This window comes from Podarcis cretensis (assembly GCF_951804945.1).
Source record: "Podarcis cretensis genome assembly, chromosome: 6".
Taxonomy (NCBI): Eukaryota; Metazoa; Chordata; class Lepidosauria; order Squamata; family Lacertidae; genus Podarcis; species Podarcis cretensis.
Window position 1 is genome coordinate 21,940,899 of NC_137175.1, and position 25,501 is coordinate 21,966,399.

At 45.9% G+C, this 25,501-nt stretch overlaps 1 protein-coding gene across 3 annotated transcripts in view; it reads left to right on the forward strand.

Moving 5' to 3' along the window:
* Window positions 1-25,501, forward strand: part of SULF2 (sulfatase 2) — a 280,685-nt gene that overhangs the window by 168,304 nt on the left and 86,880 nt on the right. The window contains exon 1 of one of the 3 annotated variants that reach the window (XM_079979105.1): window positions 13,835-14,342. The exons of 1 other annotated variant lie outside the window; for it this stretch is intronic. The gene's annotated coding sequence lies outside the window, so the exon portion shown is untranslated. Of the gene's footprint in view, window positions 1-13,834; window positions 14,343-15,050; window positions 15,205-25,501 lie in introns of those variants that run through there. One more of the 3 variants, XM_079979107.1, reaches the window with a different exon arrangement.

Consider the following 25,501-nt stretch of genomic DNA (forward strand, 5'->3'; position numbering starts at 1 on the left):
GCTCTGCATGTAGAGTTAGAAAATAAATGTAGAATGTTGCAGTCCTATGCATATCACTTGGAATTAAATCCCTGAAACTTCTGAATAAACATACATAGGAACTGGCTGTAGTCTTTCCTGATCATTCTCAAATCTTTGCAGTTCCTCCTTCTAAACTGCATGCGGATCGTAAAGAGGCTACTTGCAGAAGACGAATAAAAGAATGTGAGATTGGTACTACCTCAGATATTACTTCTTTGTTGTATACAGTCTCCTTTATTAATTCAAACGGTCATTTAATCTGCATCTTCTGTATGGATTTGCACTTGCTCCTGTCAGCCATATTAATCATTTTAATACCTCAATTATACATTTATTAATCTAGCCTATGTCTTTTCATTTCATTGTAGTAATAAGATCTTGTATGTTAATCATATTGGGGGGGAGGGGTTGTGACCGGACACTAGAGAAAGACAGATTACTATTTTGCTAAGCAGCCAGAAGTGTTGTCATATTAATCAATATTATCTCAGTAATTTAATACCACTTTTGCTCTGCATCTTCCCAGTCTAATTATTACTAGCCAACAGTGTGCTGCTAAACAATGGAAATGTATCTTTGTGAGTTATCATCAGCATTTATATTGAGGCATTTTAACTTGCAAAACCAAGCTCCTGTTAATAATGTGCTATTTGCAGCACAATCCTATGCAACTATGCTCACAACTATTGAGTTCAGTAGGTTCTATAGCCAAGTACCCCTTCATGGATCACTGCCTTGCTGTGGCGAAGGGGCTTGAATAACTCAGAGAAACTATGAGCTATGCCGTGCAGGGCCACCCAAGATGGACAGGTCATAGTGGAGAGTTTTGACCAAACGTGATCCACCTGGAGCAGGAACCAGCAAGCCACTCCAGTATCCCTGCCAAGAAAACTCCATGGACAAAGCCAACAGTCATATAAAAGTTATGACGCTGGAAGATGAGCCCCTCAGGTCGGAAGGCGTCCAACATGCTACTGAGGAAGAGTGGAGGACAAGTACAAGTAGATCCAGAGCTGATGAAGCGGCTGGGCCAAAGCCGAAAGGACGCTCAGTTGCGGATATGCCTGGAAGCGAAAGGAAAGTCCAATGCTGTAAAGAAAAATATTGCATAGGAACCTGGAATGTAAGAACCATGAACCTTGGTAAGTTGGATGTGGTCAAAAATGAGATGGGAAGAATAAATATTGACATCCTGGGCATCAGTGAACTGAAATGGACGGGAATGGGTGAATTCAGTTCAGATGACCATCATATCTACTACTGTGGGCAAGAATCCCATAAAAGAAATGGAGTGGCCCTCATAGTCAACAAAAGAGTGGCGAAAGCTGTACTGGGATGCAATCTCAAAAATGATAGAATGATCTCGATACGAATCCAAGGCAGACCTTTTAACATCACAGTAATCCAAGTTTATGCACCAACCACTGGTGCTGAAGAAACTGAAATTGACCAATTCTATGAAGACTTACAACACCTTATAGAAATGACACCAAAGAAGGATGTTCTTCTCATTATAGGGGATTGGAATGCTAAAGTAGGGAGTCAAGAGATAAAAGGAACAACTGGCAAGTTTGGCCTTGGAGTTCAAAATGAAGCAGGGCAAAGGCTAATAGAGTTCTGCCAAGAGAACAAGCTGGTCATCACAAACACTCTTTTCCATCAACACAAGAGACGACTCTACACATGGACATCACCAGATGGGCAGAATCGAAATCAGATTGATTATATTCTCTGCAGCCAAAGATGGAGAAGCTCTATACAGTCAGCAAAAACAAGACCTGGAGCTGACTGTGGCTCAGATCACCAGCTTCTTATAGCAAAATTCAAGCTTAAACTGAAGAAAGTAGGAAAAACCACTGGGCCGGTAAGATACAATCTAAGTCAAATCCCTTATGAATACACAGTGGAAGTGAGGAACAGGTTTAAGGATTTAGATTTGGTGGACAGAGTGCCTGAAGAACTATGGATGGAGGCTTGTAACATTATACAGGAGGCAGCAACTAAAACCATCCCAATGAAAAGGAAATGCAAGAAAGCAAAGTGGCTGTCCAATGAGGCCTTACAAATAGCGGGGGAGAGAAGGCAAGCAAAATGCGAGGGAGATAGCAAAAGATGCAGGAAATTGAATGCAGATTTCCAAAAAAATAGCAAGGAGAGACAAGAAGGCCTTCTTAAACGAGCAATGCAAAGAAATAGAGGAAAACAATAGAATGGGAAAAACCAGAGATCTGTTCAAGAAAATTGGAGATATGAAAGGAACATTTCGTACAAAGATTACCATAATAAAAGACAATAATAATAATAATAATAATAATAATAATAATAATAATAATAATTTATTATTTATACCCCGCCCGTCTGGTTGGGCATCCCCAGCCACTCTGGGCGGCTTCCATAAAAACCAAAAATACAGTAAAATCACACGTTAAAAACTTCCCTGAACAGGGCTGCCTTAAGATGTCTTCTGAATGTCAGGTAGTTGTTTATCGCTTTGACATCTGCTGGAAGGGCGTTCCACAGGGCGGGCGCCACTACCGAGAAGGCCCTCTGCCTGGTTCCCTGTAGCTTTGCTTCTCGCAATGAGGGAACCGCCAGAAGGCCCTCGGCGCTGGACCTCAGTGTCCGGGCAGAATGATGGGGGTGGAGACGCTCCTTCAGGTATACTGGACCGAGGCCGTTTAGGGCTTTAAAGGTCAGCACCAACACTTTGAATTGTGCTCGGAAACATACTGGGAGCCAATGTAGGTCTTTCAAGACCGGTGTTATATGGTCTCGGCGGCCGCTCCCAGTCACCAGTCTAGCTGCCGCATTCTGGATTAGTTGTAGTTTCCGAGTCACCCACGTAGAGTGCATTGCAGTAATCCAAGCGGGAGATAACCAGAGCATGCACCACTCTGGCGAGACAGTCCGCAGGCAGATAGGGTCTCAGCCTACGTACCAGATGGAGCTGGTAAACAGCTGCTCTGGACACAGATTTGACCTGTGCTTCCATGGACAGCTGTGAGTCCAAAATGACTCCCAGGCTGTGCACCTGGTCCTTCAGGGGCACAGTTACCCCATTCTGGACTAGGGAATCCTCCACACCTGCCTGCCTCCTGTCCCCCAAAAACAGTACTTCTGTCTTGTCAGGATTCAACCTCAATCTGTTAGCCGCCATCCATCCTCCAACCGCCTCCAGACACTCACACAGGACCTTCACCGCCCTCACTGGTTCTGATTTAAAAGAGAGGTAGAGCTGGGTATCATCCGCATACTGATGAACACCCAGCCCAAACCTCCTGATGATCTCTCCCAGCGGCTGCATGTAAATGTTGAAAAGCATGGGGGAGAGGACAGAACCCTGAGGCACCCCACAAGTGAGAGCCCAGGGGTCTGAACACTCATCCCCCACCACCACTTTCTGAACACGGCCCAGGAGGAAGGAGCGGAACCACTGTATGACAGTGCACCCAGCTCCCAGCCCCTCAAGACGGTCCAGAAGGATGTTATGGTCGATGGTATCAAACGCCGCTGAGAGATCCAGCAGAACTAGGAAACAGCTCTCACCTTTGTCCCTAGCCCGCCGGAGATCATCAACCAGTGCGACCAAGGCAGTTTCAGTCCCATGATGAGGCCTGAATCCCGACTGGAAGGGATCCAAATGGTCCGCTTCTTCCAGGCGTGCCTGGAGTTGTTCGGCAACCGCTCGCTCAATCACCTTGCCCAAGAATGGAAGATTTGAGACTGGGCGATAGTTGGCCATCGTGGCCGCATCTAAAGATGGTTTTTTAAGAAGCGGTTTAATAACCGCCTCTTTCAGCGGGTCTGGGAAGGCTCCCTCACAGAGGGAAGCATTCACCACCCCACGAAGCCCATCGCCCAGTCCTTCCCGGCTAGCTTTTATAAGCCAGGATGGGCAAGGATCCAGGAGACAGGTGGTTGGTTTCACTCGTCCAAGCAGCCTGTCCACATCCTCGGAGGTAACAGATTGGAATTGATCCCACTCAACTTGACCAGACAGAACTCTAGCACTCTCCCGCCCCGGTCCTGCTCCCATGGTGGAGTCTACTTCTTCCCGAATCTGAGCGATTTTATCTGCAAAAAACTTTGCAAAATCATTGCAGGAGAACATGTGGCCCGTACTGGGCCCCGATGTTGCAGGTGGTTCCACTAAATTGTGAACCACCTGAAAAAGTCTCCTGCTGCTGTTTTCTGCAGATGCAATAGAGGCGGTGAAGAAATTCTTCTTCGCTGTCGCTATCGCCACTTGGTAGGCTCGACGTTGAGCTCTAACCTGTGTCCGGTCAGATTCGGAATGAGTTATCCGCCACCGGCGCTCTAGCCGTCTCAACGATTGTTTCATTGCCCTCAGATCCATGGAAAACCACGGGGCTGTCCGGGCTCCATGCAATCGGAGAGGGCGCTTCGGAGCCAAACAGTCAATAGCCCTGGTTAACTCCACATTCCAGCGGGCCACCAGGGAATCAGCTGAAAGGCCATCAACATGGGATAAAGCATCCCCTACCACTCTCTGGAAACCATTTGGATCCATTAAGTGGCGGGGGCGGACCATCCGAATTGGTCCCACCTCCCTGCAGAGGGGATGGGTCGCAGAGAAGTCCAGTTGCACCAGGAAGTGATCTGACCATGGCACTTCTTTCGTTTCGCTTTTAGTTAGTGTCAGATCACCAACATCCATAGAGGTAAACACCAGGTCCAAGGCATGTCCGCGGCTATGGTTTGGGCCAGACTTATTCAGGGACAGCCCCATGGAGGCCATGCTTTCCACGAAGTCCCGAGCGGCCCCTTGTAAGGTCGTGTCGGCATGGATGTTAAAATCCCCTAGGACAACCAAGCTGGGTGTCTCCAGGAGAACATCCGCCACGACCTGAAGCAGCTCGGGCAGGGAATCCTTGGTGCAGCGGGGAGGTCGGTACACCAAAAGGAATCCTGTACTGCCCCTATTGCCCAACTTCCAGAACATGCACTCGGAAAACTGGGTCTTCCCAATAGGACGCCTGGTGCAAACTAATGACTTTCTAAAAATCACTGCAACCCCCCCTCCCCGCCCACATGACCTGGGTTGCTGTGCGTAAGAGAAACCTGGTGGACAAGCAGCGGCAAGGACAGGCCCATCTGCTTCATCCAACTAAGTCTCTGTTACACATGCCAGGTCAAGTCCTCCATCCATGATCAAGTCATGGATGGCAGTGGTCTTATGAATCATTGACCTGGCATTGCACAGCAGCACCTTCAGGTCATGTGGGTATCCCTTGCTGATTCTAGTATCCATCCGGTCAGGACCAGACCCGGAGGCAGGAATAGTCCTCAGATAACGACTAAACCTGCCCCCTCTGTAATGACATGGTCTAGTCTTAGCGTAACTCCTCCTCCTACCCGTGATCACTGAGATCCGTTGTCCCAGTGCATCCCCCCCTGTGGAACATGCCCCAGCCATTTTGTGGGCTGGGGCCCACTCCCCGGCAGCCCTGACCCCTCCCCCTAAGAACAAAATAACACCTTAAACAAACAAAACCAATAAAACAATACAACAACAACAAAAATGTAAAAATTACAAAACATCAAAATAAAAAAATAATTCCCCAAACCCAACCAAACATCCATCCCACCCCCACCCCCCACATACAAAAAATCCAAAAGAAAATTAAAAAAAAACATTTTAAAACCACTCTGTGCCCCTCTTGCAGTAACAACTGTCCTAGTGAGGCCTGTTAGGCCCCGCCCTGGGCCAGGTGGTAAGTGGCAGGAAGGAGCAGGACTTACAAAAGCGGAAAGGACCTAACAGAAGCAGAAGACATCAAGAAGAGGTGGCAAGAATACACAGAGGAATTATACCAGAAGGAAATGGATGTCTCGTACACTCCAGGTAGTGTGGTTGCTGACCTTGAGCCAGACATCCTGGAGAGTGAAGTCAAATGGGCCTTAGAAAGCACTGCTAATAACAAGGCCAGTGGAATTGATGATATTCCAGCTGAACTATTTAAAATTTTAAACGATGATGCTGTCAAGGTGCTACACTCAATATGCCAGCAAATTTGGAAAACTCAGCAGTGGCCAGAGGATTGGAGAAGATCAGTCTACATCCCAATCCCAAAGAAGGGCAGTGCCAAAGAATGCTCCAACTACTGCACAAATGCACTCATTTCACAAGCTAGCAAGGTTATGCTTAAAATTCTACAAGGCAGGCTTAAGCAGTATGTGGACCGAGAACTCCCAGAAGTGCAAGCTGGATTTCGAAGGGGCAGAGGAACCAGAGACCAAATTGCAAACATGCGCTGGATTATGGAAAAAGCTAGAGAGTTCCAGAAAGACATCTACTTCTGCTTCATTGACTATGCAAAAGCCTTTGACTGTGTCGATCACAGCAAACTATGGCAAGTTCTTAAAGAAATGAGAGTGCCTGATCACCTCATCTGTCTCCTGAGAAATCTTTATGTGGGACAAGAAGCTACAGTTAGAACTCGATATGGAACAACTGATTGGTTCAAAATTGGGAAAGGAGTACAGCAAGGCTGTATATTGTCTCCCTGCTTATTTAACTTATATGCAGAATTCATCATGCGAAAGGCTGGGCTGGATGAATCCCTAGCCGGATTTAAGATCGCCGGAAGAAATATCAACAACCTCAGATATGCAGATGACACAACTTTGATGGCAGAAAGTGAGGAGGAATTAAAGAACCTTTTAATGAGGGTGAAAGAGGAGAGCACAAAATATGGTCTGAAGCTCAACATCAAAAAAACGAATATCATGGCCACTGGGCCTATCACCTCCTGGCAAATAGAAGGGGAAGAAATGGAGGCAGTGAGAGATTTTACTTTCTTGGGCTCCATGATCACTGCAGATAGTGACAGCAGCCACGAAATTAAAAGACGCCTGCTCCTTGGGAGAAAAGCAGAGACATCACCTTGCCAACAAAGATCCGTATAGTTAAAGCTATGGTTTTCCCATTAGTGATGTATGGAAGTGAGAGCTGGACCATCAAGAAGGCTGATCGCCGAAGAATTGATGCTTTTGAATTATGGTGCTGGAGGAGACTCTTGAGAGTCCCATGGACTGCAAGAAGATCAAACCTCTCCATTCTGAAGGAAATCAGCCCTGAGTGCTCACTGGAAGGACAGATCGTGAAGCTGAGGCTCCAATACTTTGGCCACCTCATGAGAAGAGAAGACTCCCTGGAAAAGACCCTGATGCTGGGGAAGATGGAGGGCACAAGGAGAAGGGGACGACAGAGGACGAGATGGTTGGATAGTGTTCTCAAAGCTACCAGCATGAGTTTGACCAAACTGCGGGAGGCAGTGGAAAACAGGAGTGCCTGGCATGCTCTGGTCCATGGGGTCACGAAGAGTCGGACACGACTAAACGACTAAACAACAACAAATAGCCAAGTAAGAATGCATTGGATTGAAGCCTTGGTATCACTTTTAAATTCCATCATACAACTAATTTGCAATTTGATAAATATTATACTGTGGTTATTTTGTTCAAAGTGTGAGGCACAAATCCGGAGTGAAGTCCCTAAGGCAGTTGGATGGCGCTTTGCATGCCTCCTGGCAACTCCTGCAGCCAAGCTGGTGCCAAATATATTACTCTGCTTTCCTTTGGACCACATCAGCAAGGCTGAAAGCGGGGGCTTGTCATCTGGGCAGTCTGGGACCTCCATACACACACCCAGGCTGTGCCCTGGAGAGGTCACTTTGGCGCTGCTAGTGGAGCGGCTTGACTTCACCCCTGGAGGCGCACTCCATTGTCTCTCGACACAGACTGATGCCAACAAGTATGATGTAGAATGGCTAAAGTATTCTTAATTAAGAAGAGATTGTGTGCTGCATTTTCTATAATTCTTAATGGCAAACATAACTATATTTCTGCAGGCAATTTGACTAGATTCTAAATATTGGGCACTGTAATGCTAACCATAAGGGACGCAGGTGGCACTGTGGGTTAAACCACAGAGCCTAGGACTTGCCAATCAGAAGGTCGGCGGTTCGAATCCCCACGACGGGGTGAGCTCCCATTGCTCGGTCCCTGCTCTTGCCAACCTAGCAGTTCAAAAGCATGTCAAAGTGCAAGTAGATAAATAGGTACCGCTCCGGTGGGAAGGTAAACGGCATTTCCGTGCACTGCTCTGGTTTGCCAGAAGCAGCTCAGTCATGCTGGCCACATGACCCGGAAGCTGTACACCGGCTCCCTCGGCCAGTAAACTGAGATGAGTGCCGCACCCCCAGAGTCGGTCACGACTGGACCTAATGGTCAGGGTCCCTTTACCTTTAATGCTAACCATGAAATTCAGTTTGATACAATGATCCAACAGTCATCCATCTAAATCACATTGTAAGATCAAGGCACAACAAAACTTGGGTGCACCATATCCTATAGTGGTTGTTGTACTACTTGCAGAAGATTCCAGGTTCACTCTCCAGCGTCTCAAACTAAAAGGATGTTAGCATCAGGGTTCGGAAAGATTTCTGCTTGGAATGCCACCATTAGTTACAGTGGCAGAAGCTGTGCAAGGCAGCTTTATAACTTGGATTTCAGCTCATTTCCCCCTCTTCTCATTTGCCAGACCTTTGATTTATTATACATGTTCACACTTTCAGTTCTCATTTTATTCCACAGCTTATAACTTCCTTTTCTTTCTTTTGTGTTGTGATGCAAAAGCACAAAGGACAAAATTGGCTGGACTTCAAATAATACTTGCAAACATGCAAGCAGTTTTGTACGCAGGGAATTCAAAAGTGAAGAAAAGCTCTAATAGTTGGTTCTCTTTTGCAGCTGAAGAAGGCGGTACTGAAGAAGCAGTAATTAAGAAAAGCAAAATAAGTATTTTTACACTGTGCCACTGGTTGCACTGCCTTTGCTTCTTTGCGACCATGTACCACTACACAAAACAATCATTACTTAACATATTTATTTTTCTCCCTGCAAGTGGTGTATGCCTAGAGAGATGTCTAGGAAGATAACCGAAGTTCAAATATCTAAGCTCCAATGCCCATAGATGAGACTTCAATCTGTGCTGGTACCTCACCATCTGCACTGTATATGGGACTATTAGCCACCAGAACAATGTTTGCACTGAATATATAGCAAGCAGGGGTGGACTTTGGTACTGTGGCACTCAGACTAGACCCAAATTTGACATACATGCCCCCATGTTGTGGGGGGGGGCTTCGTGGAAGGAGGCGTGACGGCTCTGGCAGGGTCCTAGAGTTCTCCCAGCTACTTCCCAAAGCTGGGCAAGTGCTAACTAGGCTTTGGAAAATAGAATTTTAGGACTCTGTAAGAGTCTTCATGCCTCCTTCCCATAGCTGGGAAGCTGCCCTAAGACTGCCTCTGGAACAAGTATACACAATGTAAATACAGTGGTACCTCTGGTTATGTACGCTTCAGGTTACATATGCTTCAGGTTACAGACTCCGCTAATCCAGAAATAGTACCTCGGGTTAAGAACTTTGCTTCAGGTTGAGAACAGAAATCGTGCTCCAGCGGCGTGGCAGCAGCAGGAGGCCCCATTAGCTAAAGTGGTGCTTCAGGTTAAGAACAGTTTCAGGTTAAGAACGGACCTCCAGAATGAATTAAGTACTTAACCCAAAGTACCACTGTATACAGTGTTTGTGAGAAGATGGGATGAAAGGAAAAAATATTCTGCTTTTTCTCAGCGCTGCTTCACAAAGTTTATTGTTTGGTAGGAAAGAGACTGACCTTAGAACACTGGGATTTGGCAAGTTGACACACCAGTGTGTCATTTGCTTTACAGCTCAGGCTTGTATACACATTACCTCTGGCTCCAGTATGCTCCCCCTGCTGATGCTTGAAGCTGAGTACACACGACATGGGCCACAATCCACAGGTATCCCTGCAGCTTCTTGAGAAGTACTCCTGTTTTGATGCTGTTTCCCTAAAAAAATTATTTAAAAAGAGGAGCCAAGGTTAAGCTGAGGTGTGTACATTTCAGGCAGCCGTTCGTACATGCACAGATGACCGAACAGGAATTGGAGCTCAGTGCAGGGAAACAAATAAGGTAATAGGCGTTGGGTGGAGACATCCCTGCCCCCTCTCTGGTCTGTACAGCAATGTAAGAATGTGGCTTGAAACACAGCCGGTGGAAGGCGGGGAGAAACAACCTTGGTGGGTTTCAAGCCACTAATGTGTGCACAACCTCAGTCTGCCTATAAGAACATGGTAGTGAAGCATTGTACTACTTCACTGTAAACAAAACTCATCCAAATCAATTTGCATGTCCATTATACCAATCTGGTTTACCGTAATTGTTTTCCTTCTACAGTGGTACCTCGAGTTACAGACACTTCAGGTTACAGACTCCAATAACCCAGAAATAGTACCTCGGGTTAAGAACTTTGCTTCAGGATGAGAACAGAAATTGCACCACCGCCGCGGCGCAGTGGCAGTAGGAGGCCCCATTAGCTAAAGTGGTACCTCAGGTTAAGAACAGTTTCAGGTTAAGAACAGACCTCCAGAACGAATTAAGTTCTTAACCTGAGGTTCCACTGTATTTTCCTCACAGCTGAATATTTATGGCGTTTATACTTCGTTCTTTACCCAAAAAGTGGCTTCCATACTAAAAATCCGCACTAAGACTCAGGTTCGCAATCGAAAAAGACACAGCGGGTGAGGGAAAGGGACTAAGAGGGAGGAGAGAAAAGCGAGCTCAAACACAAGTTTTTCAAGTTACAGTTCTTAGTATAACACAGTTACTGGTATGTGCAGATTTCGGCTGTCTAGAAAAGCAGTAACTCCCCATTGATGTCAGAAGTATTATAGAACTATTTACATTATTAAAATGGAATTGTGGGTATCTCCCCCCCCCCCCCGGTTTTACAGTTTGGGAGCAAAAGCTGTTAGATAATAGCTTATTCTATCCTATCATTAAAATTTGAATCTGGAATACCAGTTGTCTTGCACTGGAATGAAATGAGTGGTGTGCTGTCGGACTTAGTGTGGGAGGGGGTAACATGTCAGGTCCAGTTTAGTAAGCAATATACAAAGCAAGTTGAGAGAAATTGTCAGGTGCAATCTGAAAACATAATCGCACTAACTAGTAGGTTGAAAGAAGCTATTTCACTTACCAAGTATATATCCTTTTCGAGTGCATAATAAGGAAAGCAACAGCCATCACTTCTGTTTTACAGTTAGGGAATGGAAAAGGCAAGGAAAGTGATGGAAAGCAACTTTCCTAAAGTCTGTTGGTTATTCAACTTGGTGTTAGCATGTTTCCTAAGTCACTGGAGGTACACATTTTGCATATGAATTAGTATGTGTTCGGCATAAACTTGCATATATAGAGTGATTGTGTCTGCCTGTAAATTTCATAGAACTTTATTTTCTCAAAGTTTGTTTCCGATGCAGTTTAGATCCCCAAGGCTGCAGTCCTTTTCAGACTTACCTGGGAGTAAATCTCAATGAACTCAATGGTGCTGACTTCTAAGTATTTACTTAAGAGTGTGTGTGTAGAGAGAGAGAGAGATGTATAAACTGCTGAAGCAGTCTGACAAAATACTGCCCGAGTGAAGTAATTCTGAAAACCTGCCAAATGCACAGCTTTCCATGGCTTTTTGTTTTCTTGCCAGCAAGCCAGCTCCTTTTGACATATGAATTAGAAGATCCTTTCCCTTCAATGGGAAGCCCTATTTATTTTGCAAGCTTGTTACCAACCAGGGGGTACATTATTCTTTAATGCATCTGTGTAACTTCCATTAACATTGATTGGAATTACGTGTACTTGCTGAGAAAATCTGTACCTTTTGTTAAAATGGAAGCTCTGTTGTGACTTATTTTTTGATGGCATTGGTGATTATGCCATTGCTATATAAGATTTTAGACTGTTTTGTTTACTGTTTGATGCTTATTTATTTATTTATTTATTTATTTAAATTAAGCAGAAATCCAGCATTTAAATACACCTTCCCTTTCTTCTGATAAGAAGCACACTTTTCAGAGTATGATTGGAAGAGGGAAAGAAATAGTTTAGCTGAGCCCCTCTGTCCAAAGACAGGACCATTTGCCATCCATCTCAACTATCCTTTATCCATCTCACAATTCAGTCATTTGGTTTTGAGGAAAGTACACACAGTGGTTAAGACCGAGTTAGGCAGACACATTAATTCTGTTTCCTTTGGGGAAGATTTTCCTGCGGTTTTAGTCAAGTTTTGGGGTGACATGGTGCTTGGCTCTAAAAATGGAAAAATAATATTTCACTAGCCCCTTGTGGGCTCCTTTCACATGACACTGACTCCATTTTTGCATTTCCTGTGCCTGTAATTGGATTGTAAAACCCCATATTGGCTAGAATGTAGATCCAATTTTTAAATGGCTCACTTCCATTTTGCCCTACTTCAGGAGCATCCTTATTGTACAAGCACACCTATTCCTCTGCAAGCATTTCCACTTCTTCAGCCACTCATAAGTGAAAAATGCCCTTTGTGTTGTTTATGAGCTTGATCTTTGAATTACCCAGTTTATCCACAAACTATTCAGCGTGAACTGGGAGATGGGGGAAGCAAAGTGCCATGCACTACATTAAAACAGAAGCAGCTTATTTTGGGGAGGAGAAACCACAAAGCTTTCTTTACTCCAAAAAGTTTGCCAGGTAGGAGTTCAGCAGTAGTAGTCAAAACTGGATCCGAGAAACAATGCCATGAACCATTTTGGATCTTCCAGTGCCATGTCCCATTATTATTTTTTATCTTCAGGACCAAACCTGCTCTACTGTTTTATGTTTATTCCTGTTGCCAGAGCCCAGAGGCTTCAGTCAGGATCAGGCCCAGTCTTGTATTATTGCATCTCTCTACCCAGAGGAGCCTTCTGCTCATGCTGTATAATTAGGTACCACATCTGGCAACATCGTAAAGAGAGCCTAATTTTTCCAATCCATTCCATTCTTGGAGAAAGTTCAGATTCCCTTCTTTAACAACCTGCTGCTACCACCCTGGCCCTTTAACAAGAGAGGAGCCAGCTTGCTGTCAATTAAACAATTTGCAGTTTGCCTCCTTGAGCTTCGCCTTCATTTGCTACTTCGGGTGCAGTTCCAAAGCGAATCCGCGGAAACTGGCAAGAAGCAAGCCGCACTAGTGCTTTGCATATCTTAATAGCTATTTTCGCCCAACAACAGGAGGGAAACTCCCTCCCTTCCTGTCGTCAAGGTAAGATTATGAGCTGCCAGCAGCCAAGCTCTGTTCAGGGCGCTTTCTCTCTTCCAGCTATCTTCCCCACCCTTTAAGTGAGAGGGTTAGGTAGGTGCGCAGGTGTATAGCGGGCTGTCTAGTTAGCCAGAAAGACCCAACTTCGCTTCCGGTGGCAGAAAGAAGCTTCTTTTGTTGAATCTCTGTGTCTCTGACATTGTTCTTTGGTGTGTGTGCGCGCGCGCGTGTGTATGCCCGCGCGCTCACAAACACACACACAGCTTTGCAAAGCAGTCTGCGGGTCAGTGTGTCAATGTGCATATGAATGGGTTGCGATGGGATGTATATACCCAAGCATTTATTTGGGGTAAGGTGAAGCGCTGCGTGGCGAAGACTTGCCGCCGCCGCGGCTTTACTTGGACTTTGAACAAATGGTGGGGGCCGGTGGAACAGGTTTCCAAGCCCCCCCCCCCCCCACCTCTCCAAACCGCTCGGGGATTGCGTCAAGGCTGGGGAGGAGGATCCTCCAGGAAAGAAATTAACTTACAAAAAACACACACACACACATACAAAACCATAAAGGCCGCCCCACACGTCTCTCCCTTCCCTCCCCGCTGGCCCCTCCCTCCGCGCTCTGATTTGAAATGGGATCCAGCCGCAGCCTTTCGCCGGGGCTTAGTCGCCTCCTGCCCGGCTCGGATTCGCACCGGCAGCAGGAGAGAGAGAAGCAAGAAGGAAGAAGAGCGCCCAGCTCTTGCGCGCGCCAGGGACTTGGCCCCGCGTTGCACAGCTAAGCCCAGCTGCTGCCTCTGCTGCTGCTGCCTCTGCTGCTGCCGCCTGGCGCAGCCGGCGCAATAGTCGCGGGCAGCCAGAGAGCTCCTCTGCTCCGGCAAAGCAGAGCGAGCCTGCGAGCCGCCGCTGCCGCTTCGTGCTCCGCCTCCCGGCGAGGGCAGGAGAGCCGAGCGACCCCAGAAGGGCCACGGAAGGCGCCCACTCCGTCTCCGGCAGGGACGCGGCGCGCGGGGAGCCTCCGCCTGGGCGGGAGACGAGGCGATGCCGGGGCGTCCGGCCGAGCTCCGCGGCGCCTGCAGCCGCACTTGCTGCTGCTTCTGGAAAGGCGAGCTGCTCCGGACGCGGGGAGAAGCCGGGACATGCTGCCGATGCACCTCCGGCCCCGGCCAGGTGAGCTGGCGGGCAGGCTGAGCGGCCAAGCGGGGTTGGTTGGGGAGCAGGCGGGCGCGCAGCGCGGGGCCCCGGAGCCACCCAACGGGGGAGCCGAGCGCAGCCGCTGCAGGAGGACGGCGGGGCGCCGCCCCTGGAGAGCCCCGCGGCGCCGGAGGACGCACTCCCCGGCTGCCCCCCACCCCACCCCACCCCCGGGGCTGCCTGGCGTTGTGCGTCCGGCTGCCCCTCTTTTCTTGGAGGCGGTGCAGGCTGCGAAGGAAGGGGGGTTCCCCGATCTCTGCCCGGTACAGCGGGCCGGAGTCCCAGACGCAGCTGAGCAGGGGTGGGCGGCGGGAGGCGCCGGGGAGGGAAGCCGGAGAGGTTCGGGAGGGATCTCCCAACTTATTTTCGGAGCGAGGGGGACTTGCGCGCTCAAGGCGGCAGAGAGCCGCTTGCAAAACAACCGCTGATGTTTCGGCGCTTCGCGTTAGCCGAGGGGGTGGCGAGGGGAAGCATCTGCCCGAGGAGCGGCGGGAGCGGAGGCATTGCTGCTGCTTGTTTCGTTAGCCTTCCGGATTTGCCTGCTTCTGGCGGCGCTTTGGGGCTGCTCGCCGCGCGCCTGCTTATCACTTGTGGACTTGTCGCTTGGAGACGCCTGGCTCCGGCTGTGCTAACTTTCTCCGCTGAAGTGCAGTGCGCCTGAGTCGGCTTCGGAGCAGACGAGTTCTGCTTGCCGCCGGTGACTCGCCCGGATGGCTCATTCAGACATGCGCGGCGTTCCTCGGAAGCCACGGGCAAGTCACTGCGAAAAAACGGGGATATGCCTTCTTAGCCCCGCCGGAGTACTTTTTAAAAGGCAGTGAGCCTTAAGGCTAGAGAGGTAAAGGAAGCAACACTCCAAGTGAACGACTGCAGACTTCTTTGCCTTGGCAAATGCATCATTTGTCAGACTTCTGAAATGTCAGTTTGTGCATCACATTGGCTATGGTGCGGGCCCCTCCCCAAGTTTTTATAAATCACACGAAACAATTTAAAGTGCTTGGTTGTCAGGCTGCTGCCTCATTTTCAGGGACTCTCTTAATTTTGGACATCACTGCCCCATAAGGAGCATGATCCCATATTCACAACTGCTAGGCACTGTAGAGACTTCTTAGGATGGAGACCTTATCAGTGCTGGTTGTGTATAAACTTTCTGAGCAGTCAGTTATTTGTAGCGAAGCTGTGCTTTTTAAAAAAAGGGGTTAAACTTAAGACTCTGTAAAAGGAAGGTTTTACCTGTGGGTTCTGAGATCTTTGGAATGCATACTGGAAAAATGACGAAGTGTTAACATGAGAATGGCTAGCTTTCACTGCTCTGCTGAAATGCCAGCTATGGGTTGATCCATTTGGTGTGTAACAGCCAAAGTCATGCAACTTGGGTCTAAGAAACAGTTATGAATGCTCGTTTATTTCTGTGAAGGTGCTTCCAGGTAACACTTAAGATTTCTGTCAGCATTATTAAAATACATTCTTGTTAGCAAAACAAAAAGGGTATATAGAGAGTCTATTCGGAAAGAATGTGTTTCTTTACAAGGTTGGATAGTATAGATTCTGATTGCAGTCATTTCTGGTTGCAATGTTCACTGCTTGGAGTATTCAGTGGGGAAGGTATTTCTTATGAAAAGTTAGACATTTGCACAAAAGGTATACTCGCCCCCCAATAGCTCAGCTACGTAAAATTGGACTGCTTGAAAGAACTTCAGCTGTCATCATTAGCAGTGACTTGAGATTTCGGTCTGTTGTCATACTTTAGAATTTGACTCACCAAATGGGAGGTGGGGGGAAATCCACTATACTAGTGTTACAGTCTAAATAAGAGGTTCAGAAATACTAATCTTAACGTCTGTTTGTATGCACACAATGAACTATTAAATGAAATGGTGAAGTGAACTTTTCAGTTGTAATATGTAGTGTAATATTGGGGGGGGGGCAACCCAGCTTCCATTGAGATTCGCAAAGCTACCTTTTGTTTTTCTGGGGCCATGTGTGAAACCAAAGAGCCTGACTCTGAAAACATCTGTATTAGAGTAGAGGTACTGAGGGGCTGGGGAGGGAGGCAAATGCACAAGCTCCAGCAGAAATTGCAGAACTGGCAATGCAATGGTCAGCATACCTGCTTCATTGGGATGGTTGCTAAGGAATGAATTTGATGTATGGATTTATTTTCATGATTTTAAAAAACATGACAAATTCTCCATTTTTTTGATCAGTTAACACATCTGGCATAATCAACAGCTATGCCAAACCCAGCGGGGGCAAGCTGTTGCCTATTGGCCTATATTTGGAAATGTCCTGCTCTCTTGTATTCTTTCTATATTTAGGCTACTAATTTGAGGAGATGTTTCCATGCACCCCAATCCTAATTTTTTTTTACCAAAGAGTTAAATGAGACTTGCCTCCCAGTAAAGATACTTAGTATTTAAAAACAGGGAAATTCTTTGTTTTTATGCAGTATGTGTGTGAAATGGGTCTTAAAAGGGAATTCAAGATTGATCTTTGCTCTTAGACTTTTTCTAGATCAGCTTTATTACTGAGTCAAAACAATCTCAATATTTGTTTCACGTGGTACTTTGTGCGTATGATGCTGTAAAGCATCACAAAATTCACCTCGAGTGCTAACAGTGAAGAAGTGTGTGAGAGTGAGAAAAAACGTGCTTCCCGAAACTTGAATTTGGGGAGGCACAATAGTAACTCAGATTCAGTTGGATATGTGATTATTTTCTGCTAACATGCTGCTGCTTTTATGCAGTTCTGATCCACCTAACCAATATATTTGACCTGGTCCTCCCAGCTTGATCTTCTATCACATTATTTGTCATGCCTTATTCCTTATCTACCTGCCCAGGTATTTTTCCTCCCATTAATGTAAGAGTGCTTCTGGATCAGACCAAAAGTCTTCTAGTTCAGCATCATTCCCCCCCCCCCAGGGGCAACCCAGATGCCTATGGGAAGCCCATAAGAAGGGCATGATGGCATTAGCCCCTGCCTTATCATGGAGGTACTATTTAACCACCGTAGCTTGTGGCCATTGATACGTAGATTTATCCTGCATTAATTTGCCAGCTTCCCTGGATAACCCTGGGTTCTAGTTTCATGTTCTTCATAATTTTATACACCTCTGTTACATTGCCCCATATCTTATTTTTATTTGGAACTAAATAGCCCCGGATGTTGTAACCTTTCCTCACTGAGTTGTTTCAGTTCCTGCTAATTTTGATTGCCCTTTTTTTAGAATCGCAGAATTGTAGACCTGAAAGGGACCATGAGGGTCATCTAGTCCAACCCCCTGCGATGCAGGAATCTTCCACCTAATGTGGGGATCAAATCCACCACCCCTGAGATTAAGAGTCTCATGCGCTACCAACTGAGCTATCACAGCACTTGCACGTTCATATACAGTATTTAACTCTTCATCCTTTTGCCTAGGCTTTATTTCTGCTACTAACCCTCCATTAGGCAATCTGAAACATCTCATAACAGATTGCTCATATTCCAGTAACTGCAGTTGTTTTGTCTCTTGGGCAACATGGAAACAGGGCCAGACTTCTTCCAGCAAAGTTGCTAGTACATAGTTGAGAAGCTAAAATGATGGAAGAGGCTGCAACAGCTGTTTGGGGCACTGGGGGTGGAGACATTCTGAAAACAGTTTGGTTTTGTGGAACAAACACTTGCATTATAAATAAGATTGCATGATACATAATTATAGCAGAGCCAGATATACCCAATCTTGATATTTGGCTATAAACTGAAGGTCAGGGTAGAATATATTTCAAATATTGCTTTGATTGTGCGTCTATTTGCGTTTTCTTCAATCCTTTGGCAGTATTCTTTCCTACATGTATTACTGCCATTCCCCTCCCCACTCCTTGCTGCTGTTTCCTGGATTGCTTACATAGGTGGCTCAGGCAAGTCTGACTGGCTATGTCATGTTGTGATGTCACCCCATTTACTACATGATCCCTGATTGGGTATGTGATGGTTTCACTGCAGGCAACTGAAGTTGAATGTGAGAAATAGGAGTGTGCAAGAAAATAGCAATCTAAATGAAAAGGCAAGTGTGTTTTTTGCAGGCACTTGTTTTTATTTTATTGCCTAAGTAGGGAACACTTTGACACGCAAATGGCAACAGTCACCCCCTCACCCCAAAAGAGAGTACAGTAAGCTTACAACTTACACACTTTTAACTTGTGCACATTCAGTTTTACATGCTTGACAAAATAACAATAATAATAAATAATAATTAAAAGGGGGCAGGTGTCTGGGAGGAGCTTTGGCACCCAATGTGTTTTGACTATACATGTTTTTGGCTTTAGGCGTTTTTCCCCAGAAGGTAACTCCCACATAAATTGCAGGCTTACTGTAGTTTCAGGGCGACCTTTAGAAATGAAGGTTCTTTGCTATGCACAGTACAGAATAATATAATTGACGGGGACTCAGTAAACCACCAGTCCAGTGGTCTTTGGACTGTTCCTAAGAACACTTGTGTTCCTTGGAAGCTTATTGGGCTTTTTGATGAGAAGATCCACTGTGGATGGCAAAGTTCATGGAAAACAAAAGCTTTCAGCAATTACTGGCCTCTCATTGCAATGCAATGATGATAGTGGGGTATTGGAGATGTTTTAGGTCCATTCTCTGTATTAGCACAGGGCAATGGGGATAGTGGACGCCCCACACTCAGTATCACTCAGATTCCTCAGCAAGAAGAAAGGATTATGTAAAAGTAGGGAATTTAAATGGATCCAGTCCAGTTGTCTATTCCTAAAGAGTTATTGACATAGTTTTCCAAACTCCTCCTAAAAACATATAAGCGCTGTTTCTACATTGGTTGATTTGTTTGTTGATCTTCTATCCTGTCCTTCTGCTGCAAAGTGAGCATGCAGTGGCTGACAAAATATAATAATACAACAATCTAAACCAATGATTTCTTTCTGGTGTTCAATTTGGGTCTACCTCCCTGCAGTTCGCCTTATCTTACCCCACGCTACATACACACTCTTCATGTATCCAGTTTCTTGAGCCTTTTGGCCTAGGATTTGTCATCTGAACACAGATGTGTTCTAGCTGTTTTCTGTTTTCCTTTTCTTCTGTGAGCTGGACAAACAATTGCATCTAGTTCAAGCCTAGGGTGCTGTTTCACTCTGCATAAAACTCTTTCCAGAAAGAGGCCATAGGTTCCCAAACCACCCATCTTTACTACATTACAGCAACTTTCAGACTGGGCTCAGTCCATTCTGTCTCCCAATGGGACTTGTATGTTAAGTGGAGATAATCAAGCTTGTATCCTTAATTTGCAAAAGGCTGTGGGTCTTGCTTTATTCTCATAAAATGGAGCAGATTATTGTTTCCCCTTGGACAATATAAGCCTGGTCTGTGGAAACCTTCAGGCCACAGGATGCTGAGCATCCTGTTCACTTATTGCACTATATTAAATGTGAAGAGAAGTTGCTATTCATTCTGTTTGGGTATTTCCTTGGCTTCTTTCTATGTAATGGCCAATAGAGAAATACAATGAAAATTCAGAGAAACAACCAATGTTCACAGCAGACATGGGGAGCCTGTGACACACACACCCAATGTTGTCGGACTCCAACTCTCACCAGCATGGCTAATGATGAGGGATAATGGGAGCTGGAGTCCAGCAACTCTTGGAAGTTCACATGTTCCCCTTCCCTAGTTTATGGAATCAAATTGAGAATGTGGTTCAAGTGGGTAAATACTTCATTTGGCATTGTCACACAGTTCCTGCATAATGATGTCCAGATTGCGGCATAAACCACAATTAACCATGCCATACAAGTGCACCAATGCTGCTGTTTCTGCTGACTTTAGACTACATGGCATGCATAAGAACTAGTCATAGTCTATTATGAATTGGGCTTTTTAACTGTCTTGCCAAAGTTTCATTGTCTGTAGTTGATTTTTGTGCATTTCCACCTCTGCACACATCACAGGGCAACTCCTACGAGGCTGGTGATGGTCATTGTCAATTGGTGTACCAGAAACAGGTCAGACTTTGACGCAATAAATGTGAATTGAGTAGGCAAGTTGAACATATAATGGAGCAATTATGCAACCATGTTGCCACTTGCCAAGGGCTGTATAGATCTGTTCAGTTCACATTATTATTATTATTATTATTATTATTATTATTACTATTACTATTATTATTTAAAAATATATACCACCCTTCATCTGTAGATCTTAGGACGGCTCACATTCTCAGCATACCAGTTTAGTAGTGTGAATTAGCCCATGGTCTTCTGACTTGACATGCTGCTGTTTTTGTCAATTCAATAATACATGGGGCGGGGGGGAATCTGTACTATATAATTATGTGCTGAATAGTACTGCAGCTCTAGAATGACATCTTGACCACTCTGAATGTGGAAACATCTTCCAGTGTCATGTTTATGAGAGGTTTGAAACTGTTAATTAGATTTTACAACCAACATGGAGTTGACAGTTGGCTGCCTCTGTCAAATTCAAACACATATTTCAGGAGCAAATAGGTTATTTCATTAAAAAAACCACCCTAAGTTTTCTTGCCTAGTTATTACAACCAAAACACATTTTGCAAAACACATTTTGATTGCAGGCTTTTAGTTGGTTGTAAAGGATACTTAGAGAGTACTTATTTTGATAATGACGGTGATGTAATGTGTGAAAATAGTTTAAACATCTGTGTAGGGAAGGTAAGCAGAAAAGTAATTATTTTGGTAAAAGATGTTTGAAAGCAAGCATGCTGCTTTATGCTTTCGCAAATAACTGTAATTTAACAGCTGTAAATACACATAAGAAACTGTAAGTTAAAACCATTTGAGTAATACCTATGTTTGCTTCTCTTGGTCTCGAACAAGAAATTCTACAGACAGGCATTTTATCAAAACCATGAGAGCTGTCTCAACAAGCTCACAATTTAATTTTAAATGCAGCAAAAGTGTACAGCAAAGTACGATAGTGATGATGGGTTGAAGGAAGAAAAATGATCTGGCAACTGGAGTTGCATAACATAATGGGGACTCAATATTTTGTTTGGAAGAATAATCAGGACAAACCTGCTTCCCAGGAAATGTTTGAGGGGGAAAGAAGTGTGGTCAAAAACAACAATGATGAAGAGGCTGAAACTTTAACTCAGTGGTTGGTAAGAAATGTCATTCAAAGAAGCAGCCAGCTACTTGAGAGCTAAAAGAGAAAGTAATTCCTCTTTGTACTCACCAAGGGTATATTAATCATACAGATGCACTCAGTTGCAAATTCTATAAAGAAAAAGGTTGATTTATACCCTAAATTCCCTAGGTGGGTATCACTTCTCAATAAGAAATAGTGCCAGCGAACTCCGTGAACCTGACATGGTAACTTTCTGCTTGCCATAGCATAGATATGTGTTGTCTGTAAAGTCTTATTGGATGGTGTCCAATCAAATTCCATAACAGAAGTGATATGCATGCAGGCAATACTTCTGAAGCAGCCATGACTCATTGGGAAAGTCCAGAAAGCATTTTCAAAGAGGAAATTCTCTGCTGTTTTCAGTACACTGGTCACAGTGCATATTTGAAAAAATTGTCAGTCTCCTGCTGGGCCATATGTGACAGGCTCCTGAGACTCAAGCCTGGAGCAAGTTCTGAACATGGGACATGAAGGAATCAAGGCTAGGATTTAAAAAAAGAAAGAAGAATTATTAAGAGAAGGCCAACAGAGCAATAAGGACAAAACAGGTCATGTGATACTTCTGGTAAGCTCTTCTGAGAGCCCGGGGGGGGGGGGGGGCTAAAGGCAGAGTATAAGTGACTTAAATAAATTAATGAATACTTCCTGCCACCCACAAAAGCTTTTCCTGCTTAGTTTAGCCCTAATCTCTGGTTTGAGCAGCACAGGAAACTGCTGGTATGTTTTGTGAAAACTGGCCTCATCTAATTGTGTTTTCCAGCACCTCGCCAGGTGCCAGATGAAAACATTTTGAGGCCAACGTGTTGTGTTTCCTTGGAGTGCTAATATACATTCTGAATTGTCAAATGGAAATGGAAAACTGCTACCTGGAATTGCCCTTAAAGACTGTGTCAAAGGCTGTATCCACATATATAAAGTCTGAGGTGTTGAGTACCTACTGGGAGAAAAGTGAAACAGAATAATAAGGCTACATTCATTAAACAGGAGAGAATACCAACCTCTTATTCTGGTTTTTGGGGAATGTGAGGGAGGGGGAACACATAGCCGTAGACTTACCATGGAGTCCTTATCTGGCGTGTTACAGAGGTGGTAACTTTTGCTCCCTTTCCAGTATACAGTGCAAATCAGCTGGCTAGTAACTTACAATCAAGTCACTGTGAAGATCGGGAAACATAGGTGTTTGCCCAAACCTCATATCTCCCAGCTGTTGGCCTTCTTTTGAAGTGCAGATGACCACAAACCCTGTCTGTCTGAGCTTGCACCATTCAGTAGGGTTATAGCTGCTGGTTCAATCCTTGCTGTTGCCCAGGTATGCTTAATACCTGGGTATGATGTCTTGGCAGCCACTGGAATATTCTGCAGTCTAGGCTGGAGGCCAGGAATTCCCCTCTCCAGTTACCGGTACATCCAACATCTCTGGAGTGCTTCATAGCTTGTAGCTCTCCCAATGTCTCTTGCATCCCAAACTCACAGGACCCTGGCTGACCCTAGCTGCTGGAACCTGCTTTTAAGGACTACACCCATTATAGGGACTGATTGCCATGCCACAAGATCATCTTGGGGCACCCAAGGGGCAAAATCATTGTATGTGTGTGGGGGGATTATTTTGCTCAATTTAGCAGGAGCCAGTTTCCCTTCAGGTTTCTCTTGTGGATGCACACAAGCCTCAAGCTGCTTCTGTGTGTTCTCCACACAGGAAAACACCATCTTTCCCACAGGTGCTGGCTTCTCCTCCACTTCCTTCTGCTCCTCCTTTTCCACAGCAGGCTCCCAGGGAGCAGACAAATCAATCAACGCTCACAGGCACCTCCAATTCCTCCTTTTCCACAGCAGGCTCACAGGGAGTAGAGAAGTCAATTAGCAGCAGCTCCTCTGCTCCATCCAGAGCACCCCTCCCCCCCCCCCGCCTTCAGCTACAGATTGCATCACTTCACAGTCCAAGCCGCTCAGTTGCCCATCCACACTCTGGATCTCTCTCTTTCCTTTTAGGTCAGGGGTCGGCAAACTAAGGCCCGGGGGCCAGATCAGGCCCAATTGCCTTCAGGATCTGGCCTGTGGACTGTCCATGGATTGGTGTGGGGATTCTGTTCGTTCGGGCGGTGCCATTTCTTTTCCTGCGCCATTCCATTCCCCCCCGTCCCTCCCTCCGTGAACATACCATGGCGGCCCCTCCTCCCTCCCTCCCTCCTGGCTTCTCCTTGCCCTGCCTAGAGGAGGCAGGGGCTGGGCTGGGCTGGGCTGGCTGAGTGCCATTTTAAGCAGCCCATCTCTGGAGCCAGCCCTTTCACATTGCTCATCTTCCCTCTGCTGCTGCCACCCTGCTGCTCCTGTGAGGCAGAGAGTGGAGCGGACGAGCTCCCTCTGCCTACCCACAAGAAGCAGTGGCGGCAGCGGTGGAAGCCCCTGAGAAGGTAAGTGCAGAGGCTGGGGCTGGGGAGGAGGACTACTTGCCCCCCTCTCTTCTTCCAGCTCCCCCCTCCTGGTGCCGCTTCTCCAGCCCGCCACAAGGTCTGAGGGACAGTGGACCGGCCCGCGGCTAAATTTTTTTGCCGACGCCTGTTTTAGGTACTATTCAGCTCAGCTCCTGGGTCACTTTTAACCCCTTGTGGCATCTGATCAGGCAAGGCTCTCACATCACATGGAGTCACACTTTTCTCTCCATGCAGACTTCTCATGCACTCTGCTTACAGCTGCTTCGTTTCATTGCACAACTAGTTATGCTGCTCCATCCACTGCTCAAACAGTTGGCCTCAATGCAGGGTTATTTTGCCAAACATCTGGCTTTGCCGTCCCATCTGTTGATGGAGATGCTGCTGGAGCATCAACTTGAAATGCTCCATGAATGCCTTTCCTCCCTCTGTCATGAATCCAGGCACACCTTGTTCACAGGGGTTTCCTCCAGGAAACACAAATCCTACTTTTAACACCAGTGGTACCTGCCATCCCAATCTCTGAGCATTCTTTAAGATTCCAGGCATTTCCAGGCATCTGGGTTCGCTTTTGGAAATGAGGCACAGTGGAGACTGTGGTGCCTTGATGATATAAGTTTTATTTACACACATAGACAATCCGAGCCTACAATGGAGAGCCTCACAGCATTAATACCCAAAAAGGGTATTATTTCTCTCATAGCTGCAGCCTTGGATCAAAACAGAAATCAGCCATGGCTCTCTGACCTTCTGATTCAGCCTTTTACAGCCTGAAACCTCACTGCCTAAACCTCATCTTAAACTCAGCTCTAAAATTCTATCTCAGAACTCTCCTTTGTCTTTCAAACTAATTGAGGGACCCTTCCCATTTTCCATCTGGCACTGCGTCCCCTCTCTCTGACTTAGCTGATGGCCCATTACCTTTACTCCTGTCTGGTAGCCCATTTTAAAATTCCAAGCATGCATTAAAGTCTAAGACATATCAGACCCAGGAATTTAGGGCAGTCTGGCACCCACAAACCCTAGCACCCACAACTCATAACACTATGTTGGTGCAGATGGGGCCTTATTATTTAAGACAGCAGCCTGAAATCAGCAACATTCCTTCCTTATAATGTCTTTCAGTTACAGGAAAGCTAGTAGTGTCGTTAAACAGTAAAAATAAATAAATCAGAAGCAGCAGTCAAGTGCGCTGTCTGGGATGAGATGCAGTTGTACTAGCTGTTCTTGTAATGTTCTTGTGAAAACAGCTGGTATGGCTGTATGAGACCAGAAGCTCTCCCCCACCCCCTTCTGAATTTAGCCACGCTCTAGCAATTTTATTTTTCATTAACGTTGAACTACTGTTCTACTATCACCCCTTAAATTAAATCTAAGGTTGTACAGACACTGGGGTCATTGAATTATCAACCCCCCCAAGGGAACCTGCTCAAGGTAAGTGATGTTTCTCTTACTGCCCTGTCACATCACAGGTCCTTCCTATGTGCTCATGCCAGAAAGACATGGCAGCAGAATCGTATGCCTGTTTACTCAGAAGTAAGC